Here is a 15,029-nt window from a genome sequence, read left to right on the forward strand (position 1 = left end):
TCTCCACTGGCCACCGAGACAGAGGTGCACCAAAGAAGAGGTACACGTACAAGGACTGCCAAAAGAAAGCTCTTGGTGCCTGCCACATTGACCACCGCCAGTGGGCGGATATCGCCTCAAACCATGCATCTTGGCACCTCACAGGTCTTTGAAGAAGACCGCAGAGCCACCTCACTGACAAAAGACAAAGGAGGAAAAACCCAACACTCAACCCCAACCAACCAATTTTCCCCTGCAACCGCTGCAACCGTGTCTGCCTGTCCCGCATCGGACTTGTCAGCCACAAACGAGCCTGCAGCTGATGTGGACTTTACCCCTCCACAAATCTTTGTCCACGAAGCCAAGCCAAAGAAAGAAGATATACATATATATATATATATATATATATATATATATATATAAAATTTTGTATAAAGCAAAAAAAAATACGAAAAACCCTAACTCTACCCCCTTCTGTTTCCCCTCCCCCCCTTTTCTTTATTAAATACCTTTTCATACACTCAGACCTCACAGTTTCAATTAGCCTCAAGATTCAGGGAGAGATCACTTTTGAATTTAGCAGCATTATTAAAGTTGGGCTCCAACATAGTTCAAATATGGTCGCCATATTTTAAGAAATGTATCATTCTTGTTCCTTAAATTATATATTTTTTCCATTGGTATACAGCTATCCATCTCTGCTGTCCACCTCGCCAACTCATATTGCATTAATAGTTGAAGTTACACCATTCATACCAGGATTGTTCTGATATTACAATACCTAAGTCGGTCTCCCATCTTTCCCTTGATCCTGCAGATCAGGTTTAGCACGTTCTGGTAACAAATTTGGGCATATTACCCATCATAAACATATGTTCCATTTCATTAGCTCCTGGAGACCATGCTTGTCCCCATCGTTCCCTCAAGAAAGCTCTCAGTTGAAGAAAACATAGAAATGTTCCATTAGGTTCACCATAAGTCTGCCTCATTTATTCAAATGATATCAAAACACCATCTTTATAACAGTCCAATATACAGCATAGAGCATTTTATAACCTTATGTTTAGAATTCTGTTACCCATATTCATAGGTAATGATACATTACTACATAACGGAGCTCTTAGTGAAATGCCCACTTTTTTTCTGATACATTCATTAATTTCCTGCCATATTTTCACTATATATACCAAGATAGGGTTACTTGTCTTCCTTTTTATTGATTTAATGCTCCATTTATAAATAAGTCTTTAGCTGTTGATTCATTCATAGAATGTAGCCCCATGTGAACCCAGTTTGGTGAACTCCCTTAAAAAAATGTTAAAAATCTTGCTTGTGCAGCCAGATAATATTTCTTTTTAAGTCTGGAAGTCTCAGCCATCCTGGTTTATAATCCCAGATTAGTTTCTGCAATGCAATTCTGGGCACTTTATTATTCCAGAGGAATTATTTTAAAAAAAATCCTTAGGTAAAACTATAGGTAGTGATTGGAACATCACTTCCATCTTTACACAACTCACTCTTCCTATTAGTGTTATTGGCAAATCCTTCCATTTTTGTAAATCCTGTTCTATTTTACTAAAGCAGAGGAACATAATTAAGTTTATACAGATTTGTAAATTGTTGTCTGTTGCTACTCCCAAATATTTAATCCCATCTGATTTCCATTTAAAGTTACTGCCTCTTTTATATCTTTCAGAATCATGGTTTGTAATGGGCATCACTTTTGTCCATATTAACCTTATAACCAGACACTCTACCATAGTTTCTGAGAGTCTCCTGTAACTTTTCCGGATCTGACAAATATAATAATACATTATCCGCAAATAAACTAATTTTATGCTCATCTTGTCTGACCATGAAGCCTTTAATCTCAGAATCTCTTCTAATAATTTCAGCCAGATGTTCAATTGCCATTATAAACAATGCTGGAAACAGAGGACATCCTTGCTTACTCGATCGACTCAAAGGGAATACTGTTGACATTTGGCTATTCATAATTATTTTTGCCTGTGGACTTTTTGCCTTAATCCAATACCCCTTCCTATACCAAATTTCTCCAATGTTTTAAACAAAAATGGCCATTTTAATCAGTTAAATGTCTTTTCTGCATCCAAACAAACTTGGATTATGCCCCGATTTTTTTTTCCCATAGTATTATATTAAACAGTCTGGGTAGATTATTTGTTGAATGTCTACCCTTTACAAATACCACCTGGTCCGGATGTATTCATTTCGGTAGATATTGTCCCAGTCTATTGGCTAACACCTTTGCTACAATTTTGTAATCAGCATTAAGAAGAGAAATTACCCTATATAATGACATTTAAAATCGATCTTTATTATTTTTGAGTAATACTGTAATTATCACTATTGAAAAAGATTCTGGAAGAGCTGTGTCTCCACTGCTTGATCCGATACATCCATCAGTAATGGCATTAACATTTCTTTAAATTCTTCATAGAACTCAGGTGGAAACCCATCCTCTCTCAGAGACTTTTTAGCCTGCAATATACGCAATGCTTTCTCAACTTCTTCTCTTGTAAAAGCAACATCGAAGTTATTTATATAATTTTCACCCAATCTAGGAAGTTCAACCCCTTCTACGAACTCACGAATTTTATTTTCATACCCTGATAGATCCAATTTATAAAGCTCAGTGTAGTACTGCCGAAAGGCATCATTTCTTTCTTTCTGATTATATGTAACTATATTGGCATCCTTTTCTATTGCATTTATCACCCTTGCTGACTCTTCTGCCTTTAATTGCCATGCCAGCACCTTATGAGACTCCGCCCCCAGTTCATAATATTTCTGCCTCATCTTAAGTATTGTTTAAGTAAGTTATTATAATGTATTTTTTTCATTGATCAGTATTTATCCTGTTCTGATATTCTTCTAGTTCCATTATCTCTCTTTCCAAATTATTTAATTCTGCATTATATTCCCTCTTCACTTTTTTTGTAAATGAAATAATCTGACATCTCAGAAAAGCCTTCATTGTATCCCAATGGCTGTTATCCGTTGATCACAAGTTTTTTTCACAAAATATTTCTATTTGTCACCTTATAAATCCTCCTACTTTAACATTATGGGGATCAGACACCATCTGTAAACATCTTCCTGTTTCTCCGCTATTGAAATGGTCAGCGTAAGCGGTGAGTGTTCAGAAATAAGCCTTGATAAATATTCTGAGTTCATCACCCTATCTTTTAGTCCAGCTGACAGTAAAAATAACTCGATTCATGAACCCCTAAGTAGAAAGAATTGTCTCTCTCTGTTGGGTTAAACTGCCTCTAAATATCAATCAAATTTAGATCTTTCATCTAAGACAATGTCATTTTAGCAGCCTTAGCCCTAGTTACTGTTCTTTGCAGATTTATCCAATATTTGATCCGAACAGAAATTAAAATCTCCCCCATCAAAATATTTTGTCTCCCCTCAGCAGCTTTCTAAAAATATCCTTCATAAAGGCTTTGCCATTGTAGTTTGGTCCAAGATTCTGAATAAATCTTGCAATTTACCATCACTTATCTACCCACTTGGTCTTTTGATATATTCTCTACATTAAAATTGCAACCCCTCTTGCCTTAGAATTGAACATGGAAGAGAAAACCTGCCCCACCCATCCTCTTTTTAACTTGTCATGTTTCACCTTAGTAAGATGTTTCCTGTAAAAAGACTACATTTGCCTTTAACTTTTTCAAGTGAACCACAATTTTCTTTCTCATGATTGTTCCGTTTAAAACTTTAACATCTTATCCATTACAGACAAATATCGCACAGTAATACAGCCACAATAAATAATTAAACAATCTCATGATCTCTTCCCTTTTAAAAAAAAAAGTGCAAAGATCCTGCTCTGATGGTGCCATTAGAGAAGAAACCCCAGAAGCCCACAAAATCCTCCAGGGATGAAAAAGAGCTCCAACCTTAAGCGCCATCTTTGAAACAAACTTCCCTCTTGACGCCAATACCCCCCACCTTTAGACCGGAGTCTGCACCCTGCTGTTACTTTGTTCAACATTTCCCCAAACTCTCTGCAAAGTATCAATAAGAAAGATTAATATTACCTAATAAATATCAGATGACCAAAAAAATATATCTTGGTCCACAAAAATACAATCTTCATAAAATTTTCTTCCAAAGTCATTTTCCTTCTTACAGTCCATAAACAAATTCTTCTGCTTCTTGCTTCATCTTGAAAAACCACTGACACCTCCACCCATAAAATCGCCAGATAAATCATGGAGTACCTGAGATTCTTCGCCCGGAGCTGCCACTTGACCTCATCGAATTCTCTTCTGTACGACCACTGGGCTGAAATCTTGACCATCCCATTTCACCAGGGACATTATTCATTTTAGAGAACTCAAATGTTGCTTTTAAGTTCGCTTCCTGATCCCTGAAGCTCAACAGCCTCACAAAGACGTATCCTCATTTCTTCTAGGTTCGCAATCCATACTTGTCTCCCAAGTGACTCAACACAAAGAACATCAGGAATCCAGGATTCAAAGAATTTAACCGCATCCTTCCACATCTTTTAAGCCATTTATTTGCACATTATTTTGTCTACTAAAGTTCTCCATATGATCAATCGTATCAAGGAGCATTTGTTTATCAATCACCCCCCTGTTTTGCTTGGTCATGCAGTTCTTCTAATTTCTTACTGTATTTTCCTAAGTTTCTTTCAGCACTGTTCATTTGTTTTTGATCTTTCATCATTCCTTCAACTTTTGCAAAGCACATTTTTAAGGATTCCATCTCTGATAGGATTGCCTAAAATTCTCGAGCAGTAGTTCATGAAGTTGAAGTTAAGGCAGCTCCCTTCGGACTATTAGTCGATGTCACGGGTGAACTCAGAGCTTCTTCCAACTTTGGTTTTGACTTTTTTTTACAGTCATCTTTGTTAGTTATCAATATAAGTAAACTTTTACAAAAGAAAATCTCAAAAAAAAAACTTTGGAGCTATCTTTTAAAAACTCTTCATGGAGAGCTCAGCCAAAGTACGCCTGGTCAGTCTCATCGCAAGACCACGCCCCCAAACCGTAAGTATTTTATGAACAGCCAAAATTCTGATGTTTGTACATAAACAATTTGATTCATAAACTCATCAGGGTACTGTGGCACCCAATCAAGCCAGTTAAGCAGGTTCTATCTCTGCAGAGTTCAATCCTGTTTTCCATCACTTCCCACATCCTCCAGTGCCTACTCAATTCCCTTGTAAATGACAATCAAAAACAAGTACTGGAGGTACTGGAAACATTAGCAGCATTTGAGGGGAGAGAAACTGAGTTCATGCTGTAGTTTGAAGACCCTTTGTCAGAAGTGGGAAAGACAAAAGTTAACTTTCAGTTATAGACAATAGGAGTGAACAGTGTGGAAACAGGCTCCTTAGCCCAACTTGCTTGTGGTGACTAAAATGTCCTGCCCTCCTGCATTTGGCCCATATCACACTGAACCCATCCTATTCGTGTATCTGTCCAATTTTTTCTGAAACTTGCTATAACCACTGCAATAAGTGATGCAAAAGATTATACTGAACCAATCTATATCTAACATTTATTGTGTTTGTCATACAATCATGACACAGTTCCAACCAATTTTTCTCCCCAAGATTAATATTCAAATTGGTTTCCTGTCTTTGTCTAGATCAATGGTTCTTAATCTTTTTCTTTCCACTCACATACCACTTTAAGTATTCCCTATGCCATAGATGCTTTGTAATTAGTAAGGGATTGCTTAAGGTGGTATGTGGGTGGGAAGAAAAAGTTTGAAAACCACTGTTTTAATCGTACCTCATTATGTGCACGGTTTCACAACTCCAGGGGAAATGGGCCAAAGACAATTTTTCTCAAGCAAAATATTTCAATAACAATTGGGTCTAGAGCAGTGATTCTCTACCTTCCCTTCCCACTCACATACCACTTTAAGCAATCCCTTACTAATCTCAGATCACCAATGGCATAGAGATTACTTAAAGTGAAATGTGAGTGGAAAAAAAAGGTTGAGAACCACTGGTCTAGATCTATGAATTTCTTGTTTCTGTGCTCACTTTTGCAATAATAAGTACATAACTGAAATAAATTTCTTAATAGATTTATTAATTTATTCAATTCATCAAATGTCAATAAGATCCTCCCTTCAAAACAATCCACTATTCTAATTCTTTTACTAGACCGATTCCTAAAACAATATATTATCCATTGTAAAAGGAATAAGCCTATTTTGAATCAATGGGATTTTAGATATCTCATACTTCCTTATTCCCAATTCAACATTTACCTTATTCCATATGTTAATCAAATGTTTCAACAATGGAGTATCCCTGTCTCCAATTATTAATCTATTATTGCATTTATATAAAAATCTTCAGGTATTGTCTCCCCTATTCCATCCATCTCTATCTTAATCCATGCTGATTTTTCTCCTGTTACGAGGCCAGAGGACCCCAAAACCCAGCAGCAATAGAAATTCACCAAGAGAAATGGTTACTTAAACAAAAGGTGCTTTTAATTATCTTTAAACATGAAAACAGGATCAAACTTTAACTTACCTCTATTAACTTAACCCCCTTCTAATTCTAAGTGCACATGTATGTAATGTGTGTGTAAATTCAGAAAAGTTCTTTGAATCACAGTCCAATCTCACTCCTCCAAGTTCACTAGTTGCAGGCAATTCTTATATTGTGCACAGAACTTAACATTTATGAAGTTTACCAGGCTTTGATGCTTGAAGGGTAAATGGTTACCATTCTGGAAGGTTCTTGTTGGTTTTCAGAGAGAGATTTGTTGCTCATTGGACACCCACAACTGATTCCTTCAGATCAGCCACTTCAGTGTCTTGCCAAAGAAATTTGCCCCATCAGGGTTTTCCAGATGATAACCTCTTTCTTCAGGTCACCACAGAGTTCCTTTTGGTTTCCCTTATTTCAAGTGAACATTATACAGCCAGCCACCTCCTCTTGTATGGACCACAAGGGCTTTGGCCAGACTGAACTAAGAACTCACAACCCGTCTTCAAAATGGGGTTTTCCACAAGCTTGCCAGCTTGTCCTGTTCCAGTCCCAGCTGCTGCTGCTGATCTGTAGAACTGAATTTTTTCTCTCTCTCTTACTCAGAGAAAACCACATGAACCTCTTACAACAGCCACCTTCACTCAGACAGACTGTGGCTCCAGACCTAATCTTCCGAGTTTGTTCATTTGTGGCTTTCCAAAACAATAATCCATTACTCCACAGCATGTGCAATTAACACCTACTTGTGAAATCCTTACAGGCATTCTTCAAAGTTTGTGCAAAGGCACTCGGAGCCTGGAATGTTTGGCATGAGCAGAGCTTTGGCATTTTAAATGAGATCTGTTTTGAAGTGTTTGTATGTGACATACAATAAAAAAAATCTGCCACAATTTATCTCCTTTAAAATATATACAACATAAAATATAATATAATCTGTCACACTCCCTCCTCGAAAGGAAGCAAAATCTCTATTGTGCTGTTGGAAGTTGTAAATGTCCCAATTCAAATTTCTAAGTTAATTTTTCTAATGAAACTCAAGATTGTGCCCTTCCAAAGAAACTTTCTTTCACATTTATTCAATTCCTGAAAATAAATTCTGTGGAATAAATATAGATAGGCAATGTTTGAAAATGATATTAGATCCTAGGAAAAATATCTTCATTTTTATACAATCAACTCTCCCCAATAAAGTTATAGGAAATTCTATCCATCTTCTTAAATATATTTTTGTTATTATCTATTCTTATCCTTAAATATTTTATACCATTTACTGGTCATTTAAATTGAGTATCTCTTTTACACTGCATACAGACACCTGTGGTAAGAGGCATAATCTCACTTTTATCTTAATTTACTTTGAAACCAGATACTATTCCATATTCTTTTAATCTTGAATATATTTTCGTAATGAAGTTTCTGGGTCTGTCAAATACATTATTACATTGTCAGCAAATAGACTAATCTTATGTTCTTCTCTACCAACTCAAAAACCTTTAATATTAAGATCAGACCTAATCGATTCTGCCAGTGGTTCTATTGCCAAAATAAATAAGGCTGATAACAATGGACACCCATGTCTACTGTATCTAGTTAATTGAAAAAAGTCAGAAATGTGCCCATTTGTTACTATCTTAGCTCTTGATCCATTATACAGAGCCTTAATCCAATTAATAGAGGGTTGGTGTGAGAACGCAGCCTTGCTTCACGCCATTGTTAATGGAGAAGGGTTCAGAGAGCTCATTGCTGTATCTGACCCGACCTTGTTGGTTTTCGTGCAGTTGGATAACCATGTTGAGGAACTTTGAGGGGCATCCGAGGCGCTCTAGTATTTGCCAAAGCCCTTTCCTACTCACGGTGTCGAAGGCTTTGGTCAGGTCAACAAAGGTGATGTCAAGTCCTTTGTTTTGTTCTCTGCACTTTTCTTGGAGCTGTCTGAGGGCAAAGTCCATGTCAGTAGTTCCTCTGTTTGCGCCAAAGCCGCACTGTGATTCTGGGAGAACATTTTCAGCGACACTAGGTATTATTCTATTTAGGAGAATCCTAGCGAAGATTTTGCCTGCAATGGAGAGCAGCGTGATTTTCCCTGTAGCTTGAGCAGTCTGATTTCTCGCCTTTGTTTTTGTACAGGGTGATGATGATGGCATCACGAAGGTACTGAGGCAGCTTTCCTTGGCAGCAGAGCTTGAAAAACTCATGCAGTTTGGCATGCAGAGTTTTGCCGCCAGCCTTCCAGACCTCTGGGGGGATTCCATCCATAACTGCTGCTTTGCCACTTTTCAGTTGTTCAATTGCCTTATATGTCTCTTGTCTATCTACCATTGTTATTGCCAAGAACAAGGGAGAAGGATCAGATAAAATTTGTGACTTATAATCTACTTGCTGTAGTCTACCTTGAAGTTGTGCAGATATTAAAAAATAAATAAATTCTAGAATATGAATCATGTCTTCTAGAATTTAAAAAATCGCTGTCTCTTGCATGAAATCTTATCCAAGCATCTACCAAATTTAAATCCTTCAATAATGACAATGTAGCTTTGGCTGCTTTTGTCCTTACTACAGTCCTTGTTGACCTGTCTAGAATCGGATATAAACAAAAATTGAAATCTCCTCCTATTAAAATATTTTTATTAGCATTTGCTAAATTCAAAAAAATTTCTTGTATAAATTTATCATCATCCACATTCGGTGCATATATATTCATAAACATCCAATGTTCTGAATAAATTTGACAATTTATCACAATATATCTACCTGCAAGATCTGTAATTATATTTTGTATTTTAACCAGAAGTCTCTTATCTATTAAAATAGCCACTCCTCTTGCCTTTGAATTAAATGAAGAAGCTGCAATGTTGCTTACCTAATCCTTTTTAACTTCTGATTTTTTTTTCAATTAAATTAGTTCCTTGTAGAAAAGCTATATCTACTTTCATTTTCTATCCTTTTCTTCTTCACCAGACTGTGGAGTCCATTAATATTTAAATTTAAAACATTACTGTATTTTTTGATAATCTTTATAAAACATCTCCCTTTCACCTGTCTCCTCTCAACTCCCTAGCTTTTTAATTCTCCTATAAATCCTATATCCAGGCAATTTTCACTCAGCCAGTGGTTTTCAACCTTTTTCTTTCCACTCACATACCACTTTAAGTAATCCCTATGGCATTGGAGCTCTGAGATTAGTAAGGGATTGCTTAAAGTGGTATATGAGTGGGAAGGGATGGTTAAGAATCACTGCTCTAGACCCCATTGTTACTGCTTGAGAAAAATTGACATTGGCCCATTTCCTTTGGAGTTATGAAGCCGTGCACATAATGAATCAATTAGTACAATTAAAACAGTGGTTTTCAAACTTTTTCTTCCCACCCACAAACCACCCCAGAGCACCTATGGCAAAGGGATTACATAAATTGGTATGTGAGTGGAAAGAAAAAAGGTTGAGAACCACCACTCTAAGATCATCCAGATATAACAGAATATAGAAAAAAGAATATAAAGTTAAATAAACAAATACCCCCCAATTAATGTCGTTTCAGTATACAACAATATTGTCCCCTCTATGGGTATTGGCCAAAGCCACAAACACACACGATTCAGTAGATGTCAGTCCATTATTTCTCCAGCTCTCCTGAATACTTATTTTTTACCTCAATTCATATCTTTAAGATAGATTAACCTTATCTTAATCAGGATCATGGATGTCTCTGATCGAGTCCACAGCATTCTGGAGCAGGAGTGCAAGCAGCCAGAAGTCAAGGTTCACATGTGGACTAATGACATAGTTACATGAGTTCCTGAAAAGGGATTACATAGAGTTAAGGAAGAAGTTGAAAAGCAGGACCTCAAGGGTGGCAATCTCGGGATTGCTGCCTGTGCCACACGCTAGTGAGGGTAGAAATAGATAGTTGTGGAGGATGAATGCGTGGCTCAGGAGCTGGTGCAGGGGGTGGGGGTTTAGATTTCTGAATCATTGGGATCTCTTCTGGGGCAAGTCTGACGTACAAAAGGGATGGGCTGCATTTGAACTGGAGGAGGACCAATATCCTGGCGGGGCAGGTTTGCTAGAGCTGCTGGGGAGGGTTTAAACTAGTTTGGCAGGGGGATGGTAATCAGAATGGGAGTACGGAGAGAAGGGAGGAAGAACACTTAGATTTGAAGGAATGGAGGGAATGGAACGAAAAAATAAATGAAGGACAGAGGAAGGTAAAGGTTAACAAAAGGAGTGTATGTGGAGGACAGTCTCTCAGTGCATATAAATTAATGTATGGAGCATTGTAAATAAGGAGGATGAGCTTAAGGCAAGGATGGCCACATGGAAATACGATATTGTGACCATCAGTGAAACTTGGTGGCAGGAAGGGCAGTTAAATATTCCAGGATTCTGTTGATTTAGGCATGATAGAACAGGGGGGAATAAAAGGTGGAGGAGGTGCATTGCTTATTAGAGAGAACATTACAGCAGTGCTGTGGCAGGATGGTTTGGTGGGATCATCCAGTGAGGCTATTTGGGTAGAATTGAGGAATGGCAGAAGCATGAATACATTAATGAGAGTGTATTATAGACCAAAATTATAGGAGCACATTTGTAAGGAGGTGGTAGTTGTGAGAGATTTCAACTTTGAGAACATTAACTGGGACACCCATACAGTAAGAAGGCTGGATGGGTTAGAGTTTGTTAAGTGTGTTCAGGAAAGTTTTCTTAATCAATACGTAGAAGAACTGACAAGAGAGGGGTCAATATTTGATCTCCTATTATGGAACGAGATAAGTCAGGTGACAGAGGTTTCTGTTGGGGAACACTTTGGGTCCAGTGATCACAATACTATTAGTTTTAGTCTAGTAATGGAAAAGAATAGAGATAGGCCAAAGGTTGAGATTCTTGAGGACGAAAGCAAATTTCAAGGGGATCAGAAAAGATTTGGAGGGTGTGGATTGGGATAAAATACTTTCAGGGAAGGATGTAGCAGATAAATGGAGGATATTCAAAGGAGAAATTCTGAGAGCACAGAGTCGGTATGTCCCCATGGGGATTAAAGGAAAGGTTAGAAACTGTAAGAAGCCTTGCTTTTCAAATGATATTGGGAACTTGTTTCTGAGGAAGAGGGATGTGTACAACAGGTATAAACAGCAGGGAATAGGCGAATTGTTTGAGGAATATAAGGAGTGTTAAAAAAAAGTCTTAAGAAAGAAATTAGAATGGCTAAAAGGAGACATGAAGCTGTTTTGGCAGGAAAAGTAAAAATAAATCCAAAGGGTTTTTAATAGGTACCAAACCCCTATTGGCTCCTGTCCAAACCTTCCCACCTTGCTGGCCATCTCCTCTCTGCACTCTTAGTCTTCACAAAGGGTTACAACCCAAATCGTTGACTATTCTTCTTTCTCCCACTAATGCTGTTTGATCCACTGAGTTCCTCCAGCAGATTATGTCTGCTCCAGATTGCAGCGTCTGTGGTCTCCGGTGTTCACCAAGGTAAGCTGGTCTTCTGAACTCCAGAGTTTGGAGGAAGGAGAGGCAATTGTTTTGAAATGCACAAAAACCTTTAAGAGTACTGGACGAGGCAGATACAAGAAGTATCTACTTCTGGGGGGGAGTCACGTGATGGAGCAGTGGCCAGTAGGAGAATACCAATTCTCTCCAGAAAATAAGAAATAAAATGAAGAAAACACAAAACACAAGAAACACAAAACACAACAAATAAAAGATAAAGGTGTGGAGAAAAGAAAGAAAATGGCACCTAAAAAGGAAAAACCAAAATCCACGGGGAAAAAAAGAAGGAAAGACACTGGAAGAGAAAGGAGAAGGCCTTACCTGCATGAAGAGGCAGGGACCCGCCATGGACAGAGGAGCCCGCTCCCTGAGGTTAGTGGATACCCCACAGGGTCGCGAGCTCCCGACCACGGGACTGCAAAAATGACTCACTGAGCCAAACAGAAGTGCATGAGGAATCGCGCATGCGCAATGCACACAACAAGGAAAAGGAAAACATCGACGGGAGGGGGGCCCAGCTGTGGAGTGAACTTACACAGCGTGACCAGCTGACAGATGGCCGACAGCAGGGCTCTCAGCTGGAAGAAGAGGAAAGGGAGTGATAAGAAAAGAAAACAGCAACAGGAAGCCCAACAGATAACTAGCCCAGAAGAAGAAGACCAACATCAAGGAGCCATGAAAAAAAAACACCCAACAAACTGAGGGAAGCAGCTCAACAAGTAAGTCAGAAGAGACACAAATACAAGGAAGAGAAGGAGAAGACACAAACCTAAGAGCAGACACAGAAGAAGAACACCAAGCTGTGCACAGAGGAATAGAAGGTAAAATAGATGGACAGTACATAGATTAAAAACAATTTCAAGAACAAATGAAAGCATTAAAAGAATGGTTGACATTAGAATTTAGTGAAATGAAAAGTACAGAAGAAAAAGTGAGTAGAATAGAGCTGGTCATAACAGAAATAGGGAAAAGATTAGAAAATGTGGAAGAACGAGAAACGGCTGTTGAAATGGAAGTGAATGACTTAAGAAGAAAGTGACAAAAAAGTTAAAGAGTCACAGGAGTTGTTAGCTCAGAAAATTCATATAATGGAAAACTATAGTAGGCAAAACAATATAGTGGGCCTAAAGGAAGATGAAGAAGGCAAAAATATGAAAGAATTTATAAAAGAATGGATCCCAAAGGTCCTGGGAATCCCAGAAATACAGGAAGGAATGGAAATAGAAAGGGCACACAGAACAGTAGCCCCGAAACCACAGTCACAACAAAACCAAGATCCGTTTTAGTAGAATTTCTGAGACACACGACAAGAGAAAATATATTGGAGAAGGTGATGAATAAAATAAGAGAAGACAAAAAACAATTGGAGTACAAGGGTCAATTTTTTTTTTAACCCAGACATAAGTTTTGAATTCCTAAAGAAGAGGAAGGAGTTTAACACAGCAAAATCGATCCTATGGAAAAAAGGCTATAAATTTATGTTCAGATATCCAGCTGTGCTTAAAATAGTTACCCCGGGGGAGCAAAACAGACTGTTCTTGGATCCAAAAAAAAGTACGAGAATTTGCAGAACGCCTGCAAGATAGAAAGAGAGATGAAGAGATGTAAAAAGAATGAAGAACGACGACTAACTACATATAAAGATGTAAAAATAATGTATAAGTAAGAATGAAAGAAGGGAAAGAAAACCGAAGTAGGGGGAAAAAAAAGAGAAGAAAAGAGGGTGAGCTTTATTTTAATGTGAAGATAAAAGTTTTCTGGAGGGGGTTGGGTGGGAGAGAATAACAGTCACTGCAAAATCAGTTGATGCTTGCGAGCGGGTTTGCAATCTGAATGGAGAGGGGAGTTGTGGTTGCCCAGCAAGGGATAAGGGGCAACTCAGAGGGGGTGGGAAACACTTGGGGTTCAGGGAATTTTAGATGTGGGAGTGGTTGAAGTATTTTATGTTTTAGAAATGTTGTCATACATTGAGTTCAAAAAGGGAAAACTGAGATGAAAATGGGGAAAAGGGGAAAGGAGGTGGTGAGGAAGCGGAAATGAGGTGTAAAGAGAGTATGAGATGGCCATGTTGAACTATATGACTATAAATATTAATGGAATACATAACCAAATCAAAAGGAAGAGGCTATTAAATTTACTGAAAAAAGAAAAAAATAGATATAGGATTCGTGCAGGAAAAGCATCTAACTGAAGTGGAACATAATAAATTAAGGAGAGATTGGGTAGGGCACGTAACGGCAGCATCAAATAATACAAAACCCAGAGGTGTAGCTATATTAATCAATAAAAATATACCAATCAAAATAGAGGAGGGAGGTATGTAATGATAAAGTGTCAGACATATTAAGAATTCTGGAATTGGTGAATATATATGCTCCTAATGAAGAGGATCAAAAATTTATGCAAGATATTTTTTTGAAGATTGTAGATATGCAGGGGAATATATTGATAGGAGGGGATTTCAACCTTAATTTGGATTCAAAGATGGATAAAACTGGACAAAAGACTAGCAGAAGGAACAAAGTAGCCAAATTTATGGTTAAATCAATGCAGGAAATGCAACTTTTGGATATATGGAGGAGGCAACACCAAAAGGAGAAGGAATACTCATATTATTCAAGTAGACATAAAACATACTCAAGGATTGACCTGTTCCTGTTGTCAGCCCATCCAAGGGAGAGTTAGGAAAACTGAATATAAAGCTAGATTGATATCTGACCATTCACCCCTGTTATTAGCAATAGAACTGGACATATCCCACCAAGAACATATAGATGGAGATTAAACTCCATGCTATAATTTTTTGAACACCAAATTAAAATGTACTTTGAAATAAATACAGAATCAGTGAAAGACAAATTTATATTATGGGATGCAATGAAAGCCTTCATTAGAGGGCAGATAATAAATTATGTAGCTAAGATGAAAAAGGACTACAATCGGGAAATAGAACAGTTGGAAAGGGAAATAGTAAGTACAGAAAAAGAACTAGCAACAAGAGAAGATACAACAAAAAGAAGAGAATTGGCAGACAAAAAAATAAAATAC

General features: G+C 37.7%; 1 protein-coding gene across 3 annotated transcripts in view; it reads right to left on the bottom strand.

The window, feature by feature from the left end:
• pcca (propionyl-CoA carboxylase subunit alpha) overlaps nt 1-15,029 on the bottom strand; it is a 632,301-nt gene that overhangs the window by 4,699 nt on the left and 612,573 nt on the right. The gene's annotated exons all lie outside the window — the stretch shown is intronic.

The sequence above is a fragment of the Narcine bancroftii genome, chromosome 7, assembly GCF_036971445.1.
Source record: "Narcine bancroftii isolate sNarBan1 chromosome 7, sNarBan1.hap1, whole genome shotgun sequence".
Taxonomy (NCBI): Eukaryota; Metazoa; Chordata; class Chondrichthyes; order Torpediniformes; family Narcinidae; genus Narcine; species Narcine bancroftii.